Source organism: Bicyclus anynana, chromosome 12, assembly GCF_947172395.1.
Source record: "Bicyclus anynana chromosome 12, ilBicAnyn1.1, whole genome shotgun sequence".
In the NCBI taxonomy this organism is placed as follows: Eukaryota; Metazoa; Arthropoda; class Insecta; order Lepidoptera; family Nymphalidae; genus Bicyclus; species Bicyclus anynana.
Window position 1 is genome coordinate 1705721 of NC_069094.1, and position 24018 is coordinate 1729738.

General features: G+C 35.3%; 1 protein-coding gene and 1 long non-coding RNA gene across 2 annotated transcripts in view; one reads left to right on the forward strand and one right to left on the reverse strand.

The window, feature by feature from the left end:
* Positions 1 to 24018, forward strand: part of LOC112050066 (centaurin-gamma-1A) — a 300795-nt gene that overhangs the window by 52805 nt on the left and 223972 nt on the right. The window lies entirely within an intron of this gene.
* LOC128198562 (uncharacterized) lies at positions 18867 to 20884 on the reverse strand. Its single transcript, XR_008251308.1, has 3 exons — positions 20781 to 20884; positions 19801 to 19831; positions 18867 to 19689 (listed from the first exon to the last, which is right to left on the reverse strand). It is a non-coding gene; the product is annotated as an uncharacterized LOC128198562 (long non-coding RNA).

Below are 24018 nucleotides of genomic sequence, written 5' to 3' on the forward strand. Positions count from 1 at the left end.
GGGCGGAATAGATTTGATGGAAGATTAATAATTCAGATTCTCAGAGACAGCCATTTGGAAACAGGTGCGAAGGTAGGTATAGGATAATACGTGTTTTCATATTTGAAGTACTTAAGCGAAAACTCTGAAGTCTTGTAAGGAGAAAACGAAAAAAAACATAGTATTTAAACTTCTATTCGTAAGTTTGTAAACACAACATTTTAAACAGAAACAGAATACGGTATTACATTACATACAATTTTAAAATAAAGTGGTATTACATTACATACAATTTTATTATCTATACTAATATATTAAAGTGGTACAGTTTATAAGTTTGTAACAATTCTTTGTAAAGAAAATAATCTTCGGAACTACTGATCCGGTTTTAAAAATTCTTTCACCAGTAGAATAGTAATCGGGGAGTGCCATAGGCTATATTTTATATTTGTCTTATTTAAACATATAGAGTTTATCTTAGATAGACACAGGTATTATATACTTAAATATACCTAGTTCATCTAAAAGAAAACTCAGTACCGCGGGAACAGAAAATCCACACTGCCAGAAATTAAATATGACCTCAAAGAATAAAGACAATTAACAAAATTCAACAAAGGCTCGTGTTAATGGAAAGAGGAAAGATTAAAGAAGCGTTTCATACTCGTAATAGAGACGAAAAGCGACTTTAATCAGGAGTTAACCGAAAACTCCAAAGAATAATTGCTAACGATATGTACTTTATGCCTTTTGTCTTTGTCGTCGTATTTATACAAATGTTCATTGAAATTTCCGGAGATAATCAAGGCTTAATTACTCTCGTACATAAATTATACTCCCTTTAACAGGAGTTAAGGAATTGACAAAGCATTTGACGTCGTTTTATGATTACGCAATTTTTCGTGTCTAACCCAACCTTGCAGTTGTAAAACAGTGCTGTGTTTATGACTTTTAACTGACAACTCCTTGACGCATCCAAGAAAGGCGAAAGCATGTCTTTATCGTTTGCAGTACCCGAGGTGATTGGCATAGCCAAACTTTGTTTTGTTGTCCGGTTGCACGGCTCGAATAGTTGTCTACTAAAGAAGACCAGTGACAGAAAAGGAGGACGAAAAGCTTGGCTATGTATGGACATAATTATGATGTAAAGGGATTAAAGTCTAATTACCAGAAAAATGTTGAAGTTGAAAGTTGTCGGACACAAGAGGCGAGGAAGGTTAAAGAAGAGATGGTTAGAGTGTGTGAAAGAGGACATGTGTGTAAAAGAAGTAGATGATAAGCTGACGAATAATAAAATGTGTGTAGAATTCAATGAAACATTTTGGGGACCATATTTAAGTGGCATAAGCAAAATATTGTCATGGTATGTGTAACAAACCTTTGTCAGAAACCTATTTTGATGGCGATAATTTAATTCATCTTAAAGCCTTAATTAGAATTCTACAATTATAAATACACTATGTTGGTCCTTTATACTCCCGTACTGTGTATATTTAAATGATATTGGTACGGCTTGGAGTGGATATAAAGTGTACGTATGCGGAAGCACGTAGCGCCTCGGTGACGCACTCCGTTAGCACTTTTAAAGCACTGTACACTTACAGGTACACCTACCCGTTCGGTTTTAATATTCATGAACGGCGAAATATTTTGACTACCTCTCCGGCAAAGATATTTTTAGTTGTTTTTTTTGCGAGATAAGTACTAGTTTCGATTTGAAGATTGAAGAAATTTGCCATTGATTTGTTTTCGATAACTACTTCATTTGCTACAGAAAGAAACACCGGTTTAAAAAGTATCAAAAGTAAGTTCAAATGAACATTTACTTATTTATAGTGTTCAATCCAATAGATGTATTCTATCTTAGATATGTTTGGACTTTATTTCGTATACTAGCTGATTCAAAATTGTCTACGTCAATACACTTTATGTTCAACTAGCTGACGCCGCGCAGTTTCACCCGCATGGTTCCTGTTCCCGTAGGAATACGGGGATAATTTATAGCCTATAGCCTCTTCTAGGCCTTCTAGCCTATAAATAGGCTATCTAACACTGAAAGACTTTTTCAAATCGGACCAGTACTTCCTTCAATCAAACAAACAAACAAACTCTTCAGCTTCATAATATTAGTATAGATACTGAACTTTTCGAATAATTGTTAGTAAAAAGATACATTATGCCTAATATTATGTAATAAATAGATAGATAAAGTAAACCAATAAGAACAACATAAATTTATATTGAAAACAATCAAATTGTAAATTAAAGTTCTCGTCATAAAAAATACAGTTTAGTAGCTAAAGCGTCATCCTTAGGCGTTTTGTACGGTCTGTAGTTAGCGTTTAGTTATGTCTGTCTTTGTATAAGGTGCAATTTCTATGTCTACATACAATTAATTAGTCAACTCCTATAGGTGTTCCGTGGAATTAATTTGTCTGCCGTTTGCTATACCGCCTACACATAATATAGGTCTTGATGAAGGTTTAATTATAGGTATTACTTATTTACGAACTGGAAATTGGCATTTACGCTGGCGTTACGTGAATATGATTCTTATTCGTATAGCGATAAGGAATGTTATCCTGCGTAGTCGGAATACTACATTATTATGCCATCCAAATTGTCGATTCGAACGTAATAGACACATGCTTTTGAATAATTTAAGCCTTGGGTGTTATTTGGTGGGCAGGTTCTGAATAAAGTATTTCATTACGCATTATACATATTATATCTACTATATTATCGATCGGTTGGATTGTTCGGCTACGCGTTATCAGACGAAGTGAGATGAGGTTCGAGTCCCGGGTGAGGTTAATAAAAAACTTCTTAAATTGAGCGTGTTTGGCATTCTGATAGCTTTAATTTGACCTTACTTATCTCCATTACTTTAATATAGATACTAATATTGTTAACGAATTAAAACCTAGACCAGCTGGCATATTCACTAATTTGGTCTTTATTAACAACTTAATAAAATACATATCATATAAACTGAGAAATGTCATATATACCTGTATGATATCCACAAAATGTTGTCAGTACGCACCGCACATGACATTTGTTACTTAAAATTTTAAATTCGTACGAGTATATACAGGGTGATTCGGACTTTAGTACCGATATTTTTTTTCGTAGTTAAGTATCATTAATAGAACATAAATCTACAAACAGTTCGATACATTTTATGTATTTTTTTTTTCAATTTATGTTTAGAAATAACAAAATAATGGACACATTACCAAACAAACTGTGCAACTGTCAAGTAACATACGTCAAAGTTAGTGAATTAGCCTGCTAATAATGATATAATGACGATCTTATTAAAAATGGGTGTGATTTCAATAAGAAAAATATCTCATAAAACAAAAGATGCCTATTATAAAAGTAGTCTACAAGTATCATCCGAGTTTCGAATATAATCATGTCAAGTCTCTAGCGCAAGCAAGAAGCAGGTGCAATCCGCAAATTGGTTCAATAAATTGCGAACTTCATAATACCACCCCTCGTTTTCCAATTTCGAATACATTTTCCCTAACAAAAAAAGACTGAAGTGAGAGTTGAACTCGATTCCTATGAGGGTTCCGTACTGTATTTTTATTATATTTTCGAATATTACCAAGTAATCAACATTTTTTAATTATTTCAGTTTAGTTTTTAACACATTGCCGTCTATTCTTATAATACTACTGTATGCCCTAAACTAAAATATTAAACTAAAATTGTTATTTTCATAATAATCGGCAACATAATTAAATCCAACCTTTCATAAATATATGTCGAAATATCTAAATATACGCTCGAAAAAAATAACCCTACTATGGAAAGCGGGTAAATAGGGAATACACAATATTAAGAAAAATATATACGGTCGAATTGAGAAACCTCCTCCTTTTTTTGAAGTTGGTTAAAAAGGCAGTTACAACAAAACATGCATATATTTCGGCTTAAGTATTACATAATAGCAATACAAGGGACTCGAAGTTAATAATTTTCAGATTTATTACTTCACCTATTCCAAAATACGCTCTTCGTGTTCAATTTCAATATATTTGGTCACCGGGGAATACCCTGTGGAAGTTTTTCATGAATTACTCGAGCGGAGCTGTTAGTATTGAAATACATTTTAAAATCGATAAATATGATTAATTCGTTTGCGGTTGAAAGTTGTACACTCTCACAAAATTTTATAAGGTTTAGGGCTGTTTCCTGTACCTTATGATACGTATTTGATAGCATATTCACAAGTGTTGTATTTGTCATTTGTCGTAAAGTAAGAAAATGACAAAACTGGCGGTTGAACTATCTGACACTTACTATCACAAGGTGGTAAAACCGGCCTTTAGTGTATTTACTAACTTTTAATTCGTAACATTAAAGTTCATTCTTCAAAGTTTTGACACAAAGACAAACTAACTATAAACGGAAATGATTAGTTACACCTAAGTGTTAAGTGGAGATCAAATGCACTTTAAAAAGCTTTAAATCGTACAAGAAATAGTCCCGACATATATTTTGACAGAAAAAACGCAAAAAGCGTGCTCTCGAGTTCATAGCCTTGTTTTTGACAAGAAACAAATATAAACTTCAAGCTAGGCTTGTTTCATTGTTGCGATTATTGTATTACGATCATCATCATTATCCAGTTTTAATGGCCCATTACAGAGTACAGGCCTTGACTATTCTATAAGTAAATTTAATTTAGAGATTTAAATTTTCGACCCATCTCTCTGCTCTGATGCGAGTTGGCTAGCTCAGAGTTATTGGTTAGACAGGGACATAAGATTTGTCGTCTCTGTAATGTCACAATCCTGATGATCTCGAACACAACACAATCTCGAAGTTGTCATACTACCAACTTACCAAGTCTGCTACTGCTGCTAATTCTTTGGAAGGCAGAAAATCCCAATATTTCATAGCCTGACTCAGGTTTTGAAATCAGGACCTCACCTAATCGCATAGTCTTGCTACCACTGGACCTCCAAAACAATTGCTATATTACGCACGGAACCCTAAAAAGAGAAGCCGTTTTGTTAAATATCCTGTAGGGAGTATATTTTCCTTAAATTAAGACAATTTCTCGTCTGATGATCCAATTTGAATTACGACTCTGTCCTTTAATGAAATATGTTTTGGGGTCTCTTTAGATAAACAACATTGTTTGTCCTGTAACGTTTGCAAAACGATAGAATGAAACATATAATTATAATAATTATAATATCTACTTATTTTCTTTTATTCATAATTTCAAAGCTCCATTAAATTTCAATTGATTTCGATTTTTCAAAAATTTACTCGTAGGTTGTTTTTTTTTATCATTTTATAAAGTTAGTAGTAGGTTTACTTTAAAAATAAAAAGATTCACAGCCTAATGTAACTTTGAAGACTGGAAACGATGACTTGGAAGGAAAAATCGCCACCACCACGATTCGCTCATCAAGCACTCTCTCAATTAAGCACTCTCCATGAATGGTCACATACACAACGTTTGAGCAGAATGGTGATTAATAAATATTTTGTTCCTAGGTTCATTTTTTTTTTTTTTATTTATTTATTTATTTAGAAAGGAAAACTTACAGCTAAATACAAAGATAATAAAAGTAACAACATAGAAAACAGATTATAGCCAATTACAAGTTTTCGCAAATAAATTTTACATATTAGATAGCAAGCTCGCAAGGAAAACATACTTCAATAAAACATAATCCAATATAAAAAAGAGATAATGATAATAATAATAGAGATACAATAATATAAAAGTCGAAAGAGAAAACAAAAACAACAAAACTAAATTGATAAGTAAACAAGCTAGCTTAACATATACAAGTTAAAGTACTGTGTGGCCAGTGATTTACGGGCAGTGGTAGCCGAGGTACAGAAGAGGTCAATTTCTTGGTCAGTCAATCTCAATTTATTAAAAGAAAGACATGACCGAGGTATATAAGAATTGTTTCTAAATTTAGTATGCGCAGACGCCTTACACAAAATTGAATGTGATCGAGGATGAGTATTAATTGGGACTCTGAAATATAATTTACTGAGGAGCAGGCCACAGTCAACCGAATTATTTACAATATTAAGTAAGTAGGTGATGTCATTAATATTCCTTCTTATAGATAGTGGAAGTAGGTGCATTCGAGCACACGCTGATTCATAGCTCATGGTAGATGGTAGTTTAAATCGATATTTAAGAAATCGTATAATTTTTTTCTGGATTCGTTCAATACGTTGAATATACACATCGTATTGAGGGTTCCATACTTGAGATGCATATTCAAGATTGCTTCTAACTAAAGCACAGTAAAGTATTTTAATTGTTTTTAATTGAGTGAAATCTTTTGATGATCGGAATAGGTACCCTAACATTTTTGATGCTTTATTAACAATTCAAAGACTATATTATAGTTAGCTCTCCAATAATGCCAGAATACCAGAGTTTTCCAAACAAATTGAGATTTCATGTATAATTTATTATAATGAAATGTTCGGATTATCTTGAAATTATTCAAGTGTGAGTACAGAATGAAGGTCAGTACCCAAGATAATTAATTTCACTTATTCAGACATTTGTATGAGCTTTTTGGGCCAAAGAGTTTAGCTTATCTTATCCAGTATCTCTGTTAGGTCGGCTCCAAAAGGAAACGCTCAGCAAAACTGTGAATGAACTGAGCTAGCTTTGTGATTTGGCGCAATACATAAGCGAAGAGCGTTTACCGACATGCAAAATTGTACTCTCATTATTATAAATTACTTTGTTTTCAGGCAATCCCAAAAGTTACAAATTGCATCACAAACAATTTACTGATCAAAAATAGCAACGAAAAAAGTATCTAGTTTATTTTTCTTTCAGTTGCCAGTATAGTATAAAAAAATCATTTTTAGTTTTTCTAATTTATCAAATTTGGCTGGGACAGAGCATAAAACCATAACAACATACATGAGCGGAGAAGCGGAGACTTAGGAATTCCATGTCTCACGATGAACTCGTACGGTGAATCTTTGGAATGCTAATCTTGCCATTCGTCATGCAATAAGTCCCCGTGCCTGTCAGATCAGTTTTTTGCGCTGCAAGAACATGAGCTTATTGGATAGTGTGTGGTTAGCATAAAATATTCGTTTCAGGTACGAGTGTGTCTTTTCCGGTAAAATTTTCAATTCTATACAATCAACACTTGTAACTTGCGCCACAGAAAACTCTAGTTGCGATAAGACGTCAGAACGGTGATGGACAATGGAGGGCCCAACGTTGACGACCATTGTTGGCTCACAACGGACGTCATGGACAGAGTTGGGACGAGACGTTCCTTAAATTTTAATATTTCGATTGTTTTTCCCGTACAACGCTCCCTACGCTACGGGTCTGTTATATTTGGAAATTGTTTTTCTCTGCATTAAAACGGAAAACTTAATTAATACTGCCTGATGGTGTGAGTGGATGTATCCACAACTCCACAAGTTCTACAGCAGCTTTTATTTAAGAGTGAAATAATTAACTCTTTATAACTTACTTGTGTTTTCCCACCCAAACCTAAGTTCAACGGGATTTTGATTAAATTTTGGTTCAGAGATATACTTTTTGGGGCCTACCTTTTATTTATCTGTCTGACCTGTATAGTTTATCGCATGTATTAGATTTAAATGCGATTTTCAATTAGAAATAGAGCTTACAATAACATAATAGGCAGTGTTTTATTGCGATTGGACGTCCTAAATCAACTGAATTTCACGTAGAAGCAACGTCGCTTTCAACCACAGAATAGCAAAACACTGCTTGCGTATAACTGCATGCATACAGACAAACCTATAGATAGGACATAGACTCCGCGCAACGAAAGAAGTCCCGTGGCAAAAACCTGAACTAAAATTGACAGCGCCTTACACAAATGACAATAAGATCGCCATTACCAAATGACAATAAGCGCCATTAAGACATTAGCGCCGCGTCTACGGGACTTGTTTCCTGGCGCGGAGTATAGTATTGTAAACACGCTTTACTTGACTGATCTAATGCGAGCTGGCGATCTTAGGAACGAACTCCGTCTTTTAAAAGTAACGGTTATTGCCGGATGTTAATGATAATGCTCGAAACGGACGGATTAACGTGCTTACTTAAGAAAGCCAGAGGCTGGGCCGAATTTAGATCTACAAATACGAGCACTGAGACTATGTTCTGTTGGTGTGATTGGACTAGCGCGTAGCTAGTCAAATCGCAAGATACACGATAGTCCTTTGTACAAGAGGTTTTGAATACGTCTGTCGTCCAGTAATGTTTTGTTATACGCGATTTGTCGCCGATCTGTTGCGTCGTGTGTAGTCTACACATTACACATTGAATCTACTCATTTAAATCTAAAATATAGGGGCAGTAATGCTCTATGTAACAGAGCTATTTAGACGAAGAAGGTACCCATCGCCTACCTTTTGTAACATTTTATCATGAATTATATTATAGGAAACGAAAGAGCCGTTATAGCCCAGTGGATATAACACTGCCTTCGATTCGGTGGGCCAAATTCGAACCCTGTCTGGGGCATGGACTCCAACTTTTCAGTTATGTGCAATTGATGAATGATGAATACCAAGCAAATTACTTATAGAGTAGTAGAGTTCTACTTACAAGGATACAAAGGATATCTACGATCGGCCCGACAAGCAAGCAACCGAAAGAAAACCACTACACGAAATGTCCTTTCAAAAACTCGACATTTTCACAACATCCATTCCACAAACACAAAGCCTGTATACGTACTTGATGTAAGGTTTCAATAAAGGAAACACGCTGCGAATGCTGATGGGGTCAAGAGGAGCGTAAAATTGCGCTGAGGTGTGCGTCCCGCGGCGAGGGTCGCCGTTATTTATGTCCCGCGAACGTCCCGGTAAATGTCTGCGCGATATATACTGTCCCGCCTGGACGTCCCGGTAAATGCCTCCGCGTTATATACTGTCCCGCTTGGATTGTGCTCAGGCGACGACGGGATGTATGGAACTTTTGAAACCCTTTTAGTTGATTAACAACTTCAAAGCACTGAATGCTTATTTCATAGTGTATTATTTAAGTAATCTGTAAACTGTAGCTGTCAAGTGTTAACACCCTATCGCACCTTCATTCTGATTCTTTGGAATCTCAATATCCAGCAATTATTATTATTGGAGCTAGGTGCCTCGATTATTCTATCATAACTAATCATTAGAAACGCACACTATTCAAAAACCCTTGCCTTCAGTCACTCAAGCAATTTCAAAAAATATTATGCAGGTTCATTTTCTAGTTCCTCTAGCTGAGATAAGTCAGTATGGTTGTTATTTTATTTATTAATAAAACGTTATTAATCGATTATATGGACCGCCAAAGCCATCCAGTTAATCGGTATAATTGAAATTATAACCTCTTGTATGATACGTTTGAAGATCCTTCATAAATTCATTGTTTTCGCGTGATATTTCATGTCATAGAACAACTTCAATAATGGCGTACTAAGTGGAATTGCCGATCACATTTAAGAGGGGGCTTCGAGAGTTATTGTCGCGGGGAAAACAATTAATCACTACCTAGCTGGAGGGATTGACGGATCAGAGATATGATAGAAAATTCCACTGTAACAGATAGGACATTATAACAGTAATTCTGTGGTATGCGAAAGCAAAGGTTAACAGAACAAAACGAAAGAAAAGGTTGCATTATACATAATGAAATATATGGAATATAGAAGTGTAGTGTATGCCACGATTATAGTTATTATATTTAAAATAAGCCCTGTTGAAAACCATTCAATAATGCATTTTACTGGTTTGATACTGCGAGAAGAAAAACATGTATCATATTTACATTATATGTATAGTAGTCGCTCGCGCATTCTAAAAAATATCGTAATTTTAATCCGCGACTAGAATAGAATCAACTCAAATTCATAATAACTAGGTCTGATGTTGACTACTAAAAATCTTTAGATTCAGTCGACACTCGACATTCATTGGAACTTTATACAAAAACAACAATACGTAGGTACATATACAAAGAGATAAGTGTAAGGTCATTTACTAAGGTATAATGTGTAAAGTAATTGTATGTCCAAACGTATGTACTGATTAACTACAGCTGAAAATACATCTCTACTATCCTCTCTACTGCTGAACTAAATCTCTTTGCGGATGATTAATTAAAAGGATCAAATTTCCAGGTGAGAGAGGAACAATGTACGTCACCAAACAACTCAAGTGGAACGGTTCAAATGCCAAGAATGTGATTTTGAGTCAAGTAGAGTTGTTTTAGGAGTTAAGATGAATGAGTCGAAAAAAGGATGTTATAATATAAAACGGTAAGAAAATTAGACGAAGTTTATTAAAAGAATATTCCAGTTTTTAGAAAAATAAAAATGTTTCAGCGGGTTATAGTGATATTGGGCTGGTATGCCTACTTCCACTCTACTGTATAGAAATTAAAAACCAACCAAATAGCCATCTTACTTTACTTAAACTAAATAAGCCCAAAATATCGGTATTTATACAATACTTTTTTTATTAAAATAACATCTTGTTAAAGTTGCAGTTTTTTTACACATTATTTATTTACCAACATATTATGTAAACATATTATAAAAACAAAGACAGTTGAGAAACGTGTAAAGAGTTTGAATTTGACTTTGATATGTAGAAGATTCGATCATTTTGTCTAAAAGAAGCGGATTATCTTGAGAAAATAAATAGTGCGGGTAGAAATGAGATGTTCGACCTCGGCGGAAATAGCCGTTTGATACGTTGATTGATTCGCGTTTACTTTACCGAGTGGCGGTCGAGCTTTTGTAATTCATTCAACGTCCACACTCGACAGTTAGCTGCCTGTGCTAGAAACTGTGAATGGGTGTTGTTTCTTCTTCAGAAGGAATACACTTCTGTGTTGCCTAATCTCTAGTGTTAACTTGGCTAGGAATTATTAGGTATTATATATACAGTAGAACCCGCTAGAGACGATCACGCTTAAAACGATTTCTCGCATAATACGTCATTTTACACCAGTCCCCACAAATTGAGACATGTTTTCATAAATTTACTTACGCTTAATACGATTCATCATCCCGTTTAATACGCCTTCATGTCACACCTGCGTAATTCCAAATGTGACAAATAAATTACAACAGATAGATCAGAACATCATAAAGGTCCTTAAACATGGTTGCAAGACAAGACTAATACATGATATATTAAAGAATTGAAAAACCCTGACAGCAAACGACCCTTGACATGATGCGATTCTAAAAGAAAATTTTAAAGACGCACTGCAAAAGTAAAATTTTATTGAAAATTTCGTAATTGCTAATGCATCAAAATCTTTTCGTCATACCAGAATAAGTGATTACTTTAAGTAGCATAATTAGGTAGTCATTACACCAATTACACTAATTTTTATAACTATGTATGCGTAATAAGTCTTTATATTTTTCAATATCCCCCACCCATATCCCTTATAATAAGCTTTCCCACATTTTTAGTTGAGTTCTGCGAAATCGTATTAAACGGGTTCTACTGTATGTTATTATGTACTAGCGGACGCCCGCGACTTCGTCTGCGTAAAATTCGATGTCAATTTTACTACTACCCCCTAACCTAACCTAACCTACCCTACCCCTACCATACCCCTACCCTATCACTACCCCAACCCTACCACTGCCCCGACCCTACCCCAATCCTACCCGTACCCTCCCCGTACCCTATCCCTTTCCTACCCCTATCCCACCCGTACCCCTATCTCACGCCTATCCTACCCCTACCCTGCCACTTCCCTATCCTACCCGTACCTCTACCCTACCACTACCCTACCTCTACCCTAAACCCGGCCCTAAACCTACCCTACCCCTACACTACCCCTACGCTTCCCTACCCGTACCCTAACCTACCCTGTAACTTCTCTATCTTACTCCTACCCTTAGCAAAATCGGTCCAGTCCTTCGAGAGTGGTGGTATGACCAAGAGAAATAGAGACTTCTATGCTAATAATATAAAGAGGTAAAGTTCGTGTGGTTGTAGGAGGTAATCTCTGGATCTACTGGACTGATTTGGAAAATTGTTTTACCAATAGAAAGCTACGTTATTTGCGAGTGTCCAAGGCTATGTTTGATCCCCATATTCACACGGGAACGGGAACTACGTAAATGAAAGCGCCGGGCGTCATATAGTGGAATTTCTGCGTCTTTTAGAAATTTTGTATTATCTCCGAAACTATTTAAGTAATTAACATACTGTAAAGGGCAAATCTTATCTCCATAATACCCTTGTGATTATTAAATAATTTATTTTAATAAGGATTAAAGTTTAGTTGTATAAATAATGACGTAAACCTAAGTATATAAAATTAATAATTTTTAAAACACAAAACGCCTTTTTTCTTCTATATATCAGCTAATATATAGAAGATAGATATATGGTGTCGCGGACTTTTTTGTAGAACTTTTAAAGATACATAAAGTCTCCATATATTAATTTCAATTTTACACAATAGTTAAGGCAGCGCATGCGAATAAGTCTGTATAAGAGGATTTTCAGTCCGACCTGTATGACAAAAACTGTGATAACTCGGCTAATACATATGATACCAATATAAAATATATAACCTATAGCACTCCCCAATAATGTAGCATTCTACTGGTGAAAGAATTTTTAAAATCGGACCAGTAGTTCCGAAGATTACCCCATTTAAAAAATGTGACAAACTTACAAACTTTACCTCTTTATAATATTAGTAAAGACTACGTATGTATATCTTTTACAAAATTAAGTTAACACAAAACACTATAATTACACTTACTAAGTTTTAATTAATTTATATACACAACAATCGAAATAATACCATAAAACGAAATAATAACTAATTACACGAAATACGTATGACGAAAGTCGAAAGTCGAAACGAAACGAATAAAATAAAATAACAAATTATTTATTTGAATTTAAAGTTTAAACCTGATTACCTGAACCTGGTCCTGAACCTAAACAAAGAAAGTACGACGTATCTAAACTATAAATTAAAACTTAAAGCATGTCTCTAATCTCTATTTCTAAATCTAAAAAGCAAATACAATACGTAAATAGACAGAGTCAGACAAACAGTACCTAGCTAACTTTAACTACCTACGTGGTACGTGCCTAGAAGTAGAACATAATCATTAACAATTAACATCGACTTGCCAAAATCTAAGTAAATTTTTATCACCAACACCCAGTGTTACCAACTCTCCAAAATATTTATCCCTGAAGTTTGTGTCAAAAACCCCTAAAATCGCCTTAATTATTGAGTTGTCCCCCTAAAAAATATAAAGCCATAATAATTTAGAAATATTATGCTGTAATATGTTTCAAAAGTCTATATTTAATACTGACAAAATATTACGTATTTATCTGAAGATTCAGATTTTTTGAAATCATACATCAATCATGTTGACAATGAATAAATTTAACATTTTTTTTTATTCGATGAAAATTGCCGTCAGTTGCCTCAGAGTGGTTGTAGAATAACGTATTAGATGACGTTATAAGTCGCTAGGTCAAGAAAAAAATATTAAAATTATCATCAATTTAAAAATATTAAAGAGTCAAAAAATCCCTAAAAAAATCCCATTTTACTTATTTGCCCCCTAAATCTGGGGGGAAAACCCCTAAGTTGGGAACCCTGCCAACACCAATGTATGAACAATCAATTTCGATCATCATGTAGTCGGCATAAATCTCCCTAGCGCCGTACAAAAATATGGTGTTTTTGCTCAACGCCATCTATTGGTAAATGGATAAAACGCCTACATAGAGTTTAGTAACCAAAAATGCTGATCCCTATAAAATACGTAGAAACCTATAGCGGAAGGTTCAACTTAATTTGGCGGTTGGCGCTTAAACATAAGCGGCATTCCGCCTTTTAGAAATTTTGTATTATCTCCGAAACTATTTAACTAATTAACATACTATAAAGGGCAAATCTTATCTCCATAACATCCTTGTGATTATTAAATAATTTATTTTGATAAGGATTTAAGTTAAGTAGCATAAATAATGACGCAAACCTAAGTATATAAAATTAATAATTTTTAAAACACAAAAGGTACTATATCTGCTAATGTATAGAAGATAGGTATATGGTGTCGCGGACTTTTTTGTAGAACTTTTAAAGATACATAAAGCCTCCATACATTAATTTCAATTTTACACAATGGTTAAGGCAGCGCATGCGAATAAGTCTGCCTAAGAGGATTTTCGGTCCGACCTGTATGACAAAAACTGTGATAACTCGGCTAATATATGTGATACCAATATAAAATATAGCCTATAGCACTCCCCGATAATATAGCATTCTACTGGTGAAAGAATTTTTAAAATCGGACCAGTAGTTCCGAAGATTACCCCATTTAAAAAATGTGACAAACTTACAAACTTACAAACTTTACCTCTTTATAATATTAGTATAGACTATATTGGCACTATCGGCTTCAATCTAACATTGGTATTTTGTACGGATTTCCAAACTTCTAATTATTCGCTGGTAACAAACGAAGGGACAGATTTCATACAGATGAATTATCTATAATAGATTGTACACTTGCCTTTACTAATTTTAGTACAGATACTACTACGTTTAAGTAATTCTAGAACATGGTATAATGTTGTAGTGAAATCGTGTCGTTCACAGGTCACGAAACTATTAGCGTTAACATAAAGAGGGAGGGAAATGCAGCGTGCAATATTCAAAGGAGATTGGCTTCGGATCGCTTACTGGCTTGCGGTCAGCTGATCCGGTAGTTAAAGTGTTTAACGCCTTAATAATGAGGTGAGATAACTGTTAAGTTAATTAATAAATTAATATTAACAAAGTCTAAAATTATTTATATTAGTGTGTTTGGCCATCTTGAATGACTGGCAAACGTATAGTAATCTACTCACTCCTACATCAAAGATTTATCATCATCATCATCATCATAAACAGCCAATGGACGTCCACTGCTCGATATAGGCCTCTTGCGTGAACTACTTCCAAACAAAACAGTCTCGAGCCGCCAGCATCCAGCGGCTCCCTGCAACCCGCTTGATATCTTCGGTCCACCTAGTGGGCGCTGCGTTTTCTGGTGCGGGGTCGCCATTTCTGAAGGGCCAGAGACGATATAAAGCAACCATTTGATCGGATTGTGGTCCAGAGGCTGATCTCCGATAGACAGACAACAGAGTTAAATAAAAAAAGTAAAAAAAGATGATTTAAAAACATGTCATTGTAATACTATCACCACAACCACAATGAAAGTTCCCTATTTTATTTATACTTCGTCCGCGTAAATTTCGATGTCAACTATACTACTACCCCTACCCTACCCCTACCCTACCCTACCCCTAGCCTACCCTACCCCTACCCTACCCTACCCCTACCCTACCACTACGCCTACCCTACCCAACCCCTACCTTTACCCTAAAAAATGTTACAAACTTACAAACTTACAAACATACAAACTTACAAACTTTACCTCTTTATAATATTAGTTTAGATATAAATATTTTTTACCCGTTGACAAAATACCAATATTTATAAGCGCCGTAAAAAGAAAATGTTTTCGTATCGAGCACCGAAGGCAAATCGATACAATATTCCTGAAAAGGCTACAAGATAAAATACGACGACCCTACTCTATTTTACATAAATCTTTTTCCTCCTTTGACAAACCCAATATATGATTACGGCATAGGAGAGACAAATATTTCGTATCAAAACACTATTGAGTATGACTATGACGTTCTATAAATAGACGAGGATTTTTTAATGTCTTTCTAGTAGTCTTACAGGTTGATGAATCAAGCTTGTTGCAAGAGTAATGTATGACTTTCTATTTGAAAGTCCTTATTGATATTTAAAAGTCATACAATCAGCAGAATCAATTAAAAGATATAATAAAACATACATACAGCCGAACGTAGAACCTCCTCCTTTTTAGAAGTCAGTTAAAAAATTGACAAGTTTTATGTAAAAAAATATATTAATAAGTAATATTTTAAAACTAAAATAATGAAGTGTATCAATCCCAATATTTACTTTTTTAAGTGACTGAATAAAAAGGGAATTTATTTTACTATTAGGAAGAAATAAAAGGTATTTTATAATGTTTTCTTAAAATAAAAATAATGACAGTGAATTTTAGTTTTATTTACCACTCTCCGCAAATGTTTTTCATAGCAATAAAATTAGACGAACGCAGGACAAATACTTACTTTAATATGCCATAATCGAGCATAAGGATAACGTCTACTCTTTTATAAACATCTCGGTAGACGGATCGTTTCAATAACCCTCGTAAGATGCGTCAACAAAGTGAGATGAAACAAGCCACTTTATTTATCATACTCGTACAGTATCGCATGAAGAATGATATTACTGTGATTTTTGTATTTATTGGGAGTGTGTGTCAATATGTTTGTATAGGGGCGGATTGATCATACTCAGACAATATGATTTTTTATGCATGACTGTATGAAAACAGCCCATGTTGGCATACATAGTTTTTGTTAAAACAATAAGAATTGAGACTTTGATTACTTGTCGAACGAGAGAGATAGTTGTTGAACGAGAGCTTGTGGCGAACTTTCAACTTTCAGTTTTTGTAGAATGAGGAAAGTCTGGAAACACTGGCTCTTACACTATGACAAGAACATGCCACTTAAGACTTTATAAGCCACTTCATACCTACCTCTAGTTTTGGCAGAACAGCGCAGAAGGCCTGGCTATCATAGGCTCTCAGAGGGCATGACACATGAGGATCAAGACACATACCTACCTATAAGTTCTGACAGAACAGCGCAGTATTTACAGTGGGCGAGTACATACTCGTATGCCCTGAGAAGTATTACTCTGTTCAGGTCTTAACCTTCCTTGGTAGTCAGTGGGGTGCACTTCATAGATGCTAAATGGAATTGTCTACCTTTCATTTGTTGTAGTTGAAGAAGGAATTTTCGCTTTTGTATTGGTATCGTGTGATAACCCTGATTAAAAACCTTATGCACGCCACTGACTATCGGCTGGTAAACTAGTACAATCAAAAATTTTAAAGGAGAGACTGGTTTGGTTTAGATTTTTCACATTATCTCGCTAATGACATCGATTTTCTATGTTTTCCCTAGCCGACAACAATGCGAGCAATCTGCAACTTCCTGTGCTCAATGTCACGTTGCCGCTCGGCCGCCCGCGCTCCTGTTAACAACTTGTGGGCGACTAACGTCTATTATCACATAATTGAACCCACAATGACTATTGTAAAATCTGCAGTCACATAGTAGCCTAGCGATGGAGTTGGTCAATATCGAGAGAGCTGTAGCTGAAAGATATATTTCATCATTATTATTAGCCGATGGACGTCTTGCATGGACACCTCGGTCTCGAGTCGGCATCCAGCGGCTCCCTGCACTCTCTTGATGTCATCTTTCCACCTAGTAGGGGTCGAAAAGCTCTGCGTTTTGCGGTTTGTGCCATTCCAGAATATATTTACTTATTATGTATTTAATATAAGGGTTCCGTTTTTGTACGTACATACATTCGGTTCCTTAGAAACTAACAGTTTATAGTCTAAAATGTAGCACCAGAGTGTTTGCAAAGGGAAATTCTCATTTGTATAGCATATTCCAAACTCGATGGAACTATTTTGTTTAGTTAGTCTGTTCGAGTGGAAGACCAGGCGATTTAATGTTCCATATTGATACCGATTGGTATATATCTTAGGTCAGGAATACAGTATTATTTCCTTGTGCATACATATATATTTCAAGTTAGTAACACCCAAACTGCCATGCCATACTTGAATGAATAAACTAAACTTGAAATGTATCATCATTAAAAGATAATGATGATACATTTACATTCAAACCCTAATTTTTCGTGAAATAAAATATAATCGTCTCAAATGGAATGTAAATAAAAATTTAATCCCATCCCAACAGAATATCATACGATGAAAAGGTAATGCCTTCCATCACTCTAGCTTGCTAGCTCTTCTCAAGTGAGGCGCATAAATCAAACTAATTCAACAAAAGGAATACCGACTTCCGTATTCCAATTCAACAACAACAATGCAACAGTGATAATATTCCGCTCGATTGACTTCATCATAATTTCACTCAGATAGAGAAGATTCAACAAAGAGGAAAAGTAAAATAACGTCCAATGAATCCGTATTGGCATCGAAGTTTGTTTATAAAAGTAGTCGAGAATACTTCCCCGCCAGCGCTAGTTGAGAAACTCATTGGATTTGTTTAATGTTGTGCAGTTCTGCAGTTCAGTTTGCTCTAAACTTTCGCGAGAACTGGTTCTTTAAATCAATAGAATGCAACTTGGAAGCAATTTACACGGAATGCCTTCGGGAGTGCCGTTTTAATAAAAACGAGCTTATTTATCCCAAAAGCCACGGGTTACGATCGCGTAGAAACCAATCAAGGTATTTCAACCAATCAATTATTAGGGTCAATTGACAGAATAAACTTCATCTCGAAAATTTAGTGCGCTGCTATTCTATAGGATAGTAGTATGGTCTTACATGTCGCCTACTTACTTCCGCCTAAAACAGGATGACGGCTTCAACTAGTGTGCTTTGCCGATGACTTGGCACTAATAGCTGTAGCCCAAACATAAAATACTCTCATGACTAAAGCAAATGCAGCGCTTCAAAGAGTAAATAGACGGATTTAAAAACTAAACTTGTTAAATTACTAGAACCAGAAAAAACGGGAGCCATAGTTTTCAGCAGAATGCGGAAGCTATATGATTCGTTCGTCAGTCAACTTATAAAGCTTACCTGCTTCTATAAACCTTGTCGTACAGAAAGTCACCAAATTAATCAAACATAAATTTGCAGTAAGTTCTCGTTAGTATTGTAGATAGAATGACCCGACAGTAGACCGCAAATCACAGAAATCAATTCCTACACATGACAATTGCTAAAGAGGTCAAATGAGGTGGGGTTACCCGGTCAACGGTTATATTTGATTATGCAATCGCTCCGCCGTGCCAACGGACGGACAGATTGCTATTCCCATTCGTTTGCATATTTATAACTATTGGACCGCGTTAATTGTTCTCTTTCAATTCCCATTCTGCTTATGATAAATCCTAAGCTATAAAAAGTAAAATTCAAAGATTGGTTAAAAAGAATATATTTTTAACAAAATCAACATGAATCAAGAGATTATTGCTTCAATTCCCATTTTGTGTATTTCTTTTTGTAGAAAATTTTCCAGAGATATTCAATACATCATATCCTCCTTCCTATGGAAAACACATGTGGATCTGAAACAGCTACCACCGTTAACTAAGAGCTCTTATCAAATACTACCTACAAGTTTGGATACCGCGACCCGTTAAGTAAGTAATAATTATAAGCCCTTGTTAACAATCGTCTGTGTAATATCTTTGTCACTTATATATAGCCTGTTACAATCAATCGGACCCTTGCTAAATACTGAGGGGTATTCAGCAAGGGTCCGTAGATGTAGGTCCAAATATGACATAGGTCGCTGGGTTTTACTGGGTATTCTGATTAGCCAGCGAGTCGCACATACCTGGTCGTAGACTGCGCAGTTCTGTCCGTGTATTCTCTGGGACGATTTGCCAGAGAGAAAAAAGGTGTTAAGGAAGAAGAAGAAGCAACTGGTTATTTTATTCGATGTTTTCCACATACTCCCGTCGCAAGGTTTCATTACGACGGCTTCCTAAAACGATTAAACGTATCTTAAATGGCTCGCATTTCCCAGCGACAAAAAAGGTGTTAAGGAAAAAGAAGAAGAAGCAACTGGTTACTATATTCGATGTTTTCCACATACCTCCGTCGCAAGGTTTCACTTCGACGGCTTCCTGAAACGATTAAACGTGTCTTTAATGGCCCCATAAACGGTTAAAGTTAACGCTCGTTACAAATTTGGGGAAGGAATAACGATGAAAACTTTATGCTCATTAATTTTGCCAGTTCCGGACGTGCAATTATTATGTTGTAATATGAATTGTAATAGAAGCTTTATATCAAAGCCTCCTTTCCATGAAAGATATTTAATCTTTGGAATAAATTCTCACACACACACAATATTATTCGTAGAAATACTGTTCTACTATATACGTATAGTATTGTTGTATTAAACGTCAAACGGGATGTTAATGAATACCAATAGTTAACATGCTCTCGGTAGCACGGAGGTGTAACACCTTCAATTTCCGAACTCCCGAGTTGAGAAATTTTACTGAAAATTTCTTGGAAGAAAGAAAAGAACAGTATTTCTTAGCACAAAACCCAGGACAGCACCACGATGGGACGAGGCGATTGTATTAAGTAACCTATTATTGTAGGTATAACTTTTCTTATAACTCTAAAATATATATTACTAGCGGACGCCCGTGACTTCGTCCGCGTGGATATCAGTTTTATCGTATTTAGTTGATATCAGATATAAGTAAACTATGTGTTAATCCAGAGTAAAATTCTATTTCAATTCCACCAATACAGTACACACACAAACTTTTGCCATCATAATATAGTCTTATAGATATTAGATAATAGTGTGGTAAGTTGTTTTAGAAAATTAATATAAATAAAATTATAAAGACATATACATATTTTAGAATTTAAACTATCGTGAGTGTTATTCATATTAATTGATTATGAAATACGGCTAAAACATATACATATACATATTACATATCTTAAAATTAATTAATTAGTTTTATTATTTAAGTTCTGATTCTGAAGTGCGCGTATGAACACGAAGGTTCATTCGTTGCACTTGAAAAAATTATGTTAGTTAACACTCACCCATGGACTTGTGACCAAGGATACTTGACGGTCGACGACTCCACGTGTTGTACTTTCTGATACGAACAAACGGTAGCGCGATGTAGCTACGTTCAGCGCCATCTAGTAAGAAAGACTTCAAACATTTAGATTTTTGTAACAAATTACAATACAGTATATCTGTTAATGCAATTGTTATCAGATATGGATCACCAAATCGTGCCAAGTTCATTTGAATTCATTCAGTAGTATCAGCGGGATACCCGATCAAAAAGACAGATGGACAGACAATAAATAACAAATAAGTATTTTAGGCTTCAGTATCGATCATACTCGTACTGTTATTGTAGTTATTATATCCAACAAAAAAGTTTCAAAATAAATTAAAAGCGGACCCGGTCAAGCTCCGCTTTTACTTATGTGCATTGCTTCCCTACCCCAACCCTACCTTACTCCCACCCTACACCTACCCTAGCCTACCCCTACCCTACCCCTAACCCTACAATACTTCTACCCTACCCCAAGCATACACCTACCCTAACCCTACTCTACCCTTATGATTACCCTATCCTAAATAACTCTACACTACCCCTATGATACTTCTATCTATCTATGGAACTCTATTCTCTCACAGTTGTAAAAATACGTATTATTAATTTTAGGCGGTCACCTAATTCTTAAAACTCAAAAATATTTTTTGAAATCCCATCAGTAGTACCGAAGATTACCCGTTACAAAATGTTACAAACTTACAAACTTTACCTCTTTAGAATATTAGTATAGATAATTCAACGTGGACAAACACGCGCTCGATCTGTAGTTTAGAATATTAATCAAAAAGTAGAAAACTCATTAAGCTTTATGATAAAAGAAAAAAATATATATGTTTTCAACCCTTCAAAACGACATTAGGTATAATTTTCTTTTTTTGTATTGTTTCAGGTAAAGAGCGCCCGCGGGCTACAATTTTATTAAAAGCGGCGGCAAAAGACCGGGTAAACATTCCAACTGGAAACATTTAATTAAACTTGTCTTTGTAGTGAGTAAATATGAGTTGTTGTATGCTAATTATTGCATTTTTTTATATTTTGAACATGTCTATATGTCTGCCTGGGGTTGTTTTATGTGGACTAAGAGTCTGCAATAGCTAGATGTACCTTATTTTGTGAATGTTAATGGGCTTACGCCTCGTGTTCAGAGACGTCTGATTTATGTTTGGCGAAAATTATGTACCTACAAAAGTTTGTATTAGAACAAAGTACGGTTGTCGTTCGTCAAAACGTTATTGTCGTCAAAAATATTATAGGTAAAATTAATTGATTATGAATCACGGCTAAAACTCACGTGATATTAGGTCGGAGTATGCCCGACTAGTTTCGAACCCATACGGGGCCCTTAGTCGTGAGCTGGTTCTTGCATCGCGGCACGATCCAAACTGCGAAGCGGCTGCGCGACGTGCTGCTGCTCGCATTGCGCGCTGGGAGAGGGGTTGAGTGGTAGGTGACCTAATATCACGTGAGTTTTAGCCGTGTTTCATAATCAATTAATATGAATAACACTCACCATAGTTTAAATTCTAATATACCTAGGTAAATTGTTACAATTCAATTGAATTGAATGCACATTGGAAATCTTTATTTTATTAAATTTTTAATCTAAACACGCAAATAAATACCTCTCCGATCTGTTTGCAATGATAGCAAGTTTTTCATCGCACGGAAAACGGGCGGGACGCGACGGCGTTTACTTTCCATTTCAATTTGCATTACAAGTCCGCATAATCGTCGGCAAACGCCACCGATTCGATTTCCGCCCCCCTAGACGGTTCTCCACCATTCCACAGTCCGTCCAATCAGGTAATCTATCTGATTACCTGGATGTTAACTTTTCATTTAATATAAAAAATGCTTGTCTTGCCGGCGACTCTGTTCGTTTTCGGGGTGTGATCCAGATTTGTCGGAGTTATTTGAATATTTGGACACACACATTTAAAAAAAATGTTTTGGAGACGAAATATATTGAATAATAATAATAGGTACCTTTTTGACTCGTATATCCTAACCTGGTATATTTAAAAAAAAATTTATAACTCATAATACGTTCTGTCGATCATCGTGGTAGAAATGCATTAAACAATTCATAATTGAAAAATTTGGTAATCCTCCAAAGAATTTTTATGCCAAAAATTCTCACCATTATAGTAGAAAAACGCCGATATCTTCAGACCGGCATATCTTCTTTTTAAGCAGCACTACGAAGCACTTCGTTCATGTCAGCTTTCAGACGAAAAAGTTCTTCATTTTCATACCATAATGCAATTTTAATTTTTTTTTTTTATAAATTTGACAGAGATGGGAAGTATGTATTTTTCACCCTTCTACTTCCACCCCCATTTTTAATAGCGATTTTAGTGCTTTTATATGAATCTATACTAATATTATAAAGCTGAAGAGTTTGTTTGTTTGGTTAAACGCTCAGGAACTACAGGTCCGATTTAAAAAATTTCTTTCAGTGTTAGATAGTTCATTTATCGAGGCTATATATTATTCCCGTATTCCTACGGGAACGTGTACCACGCGGGTGAAACCGCGCGGCGTCACCTAGTGAAATATATGACATAATACGGTTTGGCTGGTGAGCTAGTATGTTTATAAATTATTACTTTCATTAAGGTCTTTGTCCAGAAAAGCTTTGAAGCGAAATTTAACATTATTATTAAGTTGAAAGTTGCTATCGTAGTAGAATCTACCTCGCCAAGCAGAGGGCGTTGTCCCGGCCACGTCCCCGGGTATTAGCCTCACTAAGAACAGCTTAATTAACAGACTTAAATGTTAAACTAGCAACTGCAGCCGATTCTGTTCTGAATTAAACCTTAAATAATAACCGAGTGCCAGTGGCTAATGAACTTGGGTTAATAAGCAAATGTTTTTTCTTCTTGGTTTCTGTAAGACAAGCTGTCCTATAGGGTGAATGAAAAAAGAAAAGAAAAATACGTTTATTTTAACACTAGCGCGACTTCGCGACTTTGTCCGTCTGAAACTTTTGTATTGTCTCGTGTGAATGTAAATTTTTTACCCCTTTAGAGGCGAATTATAAAAATTCTTGAATCACATTACATTTCGTATTTTTTTCATGATTTATGGACAAATTTTTATAACTGTAGCTCTAAAAATGAAGGACTTTCCATACAAACTTTCAACCCCTATTTAAATTTTCCTGCAATTAGTGTTAGCGGGCTTTGAACCCCAGACTCGATACC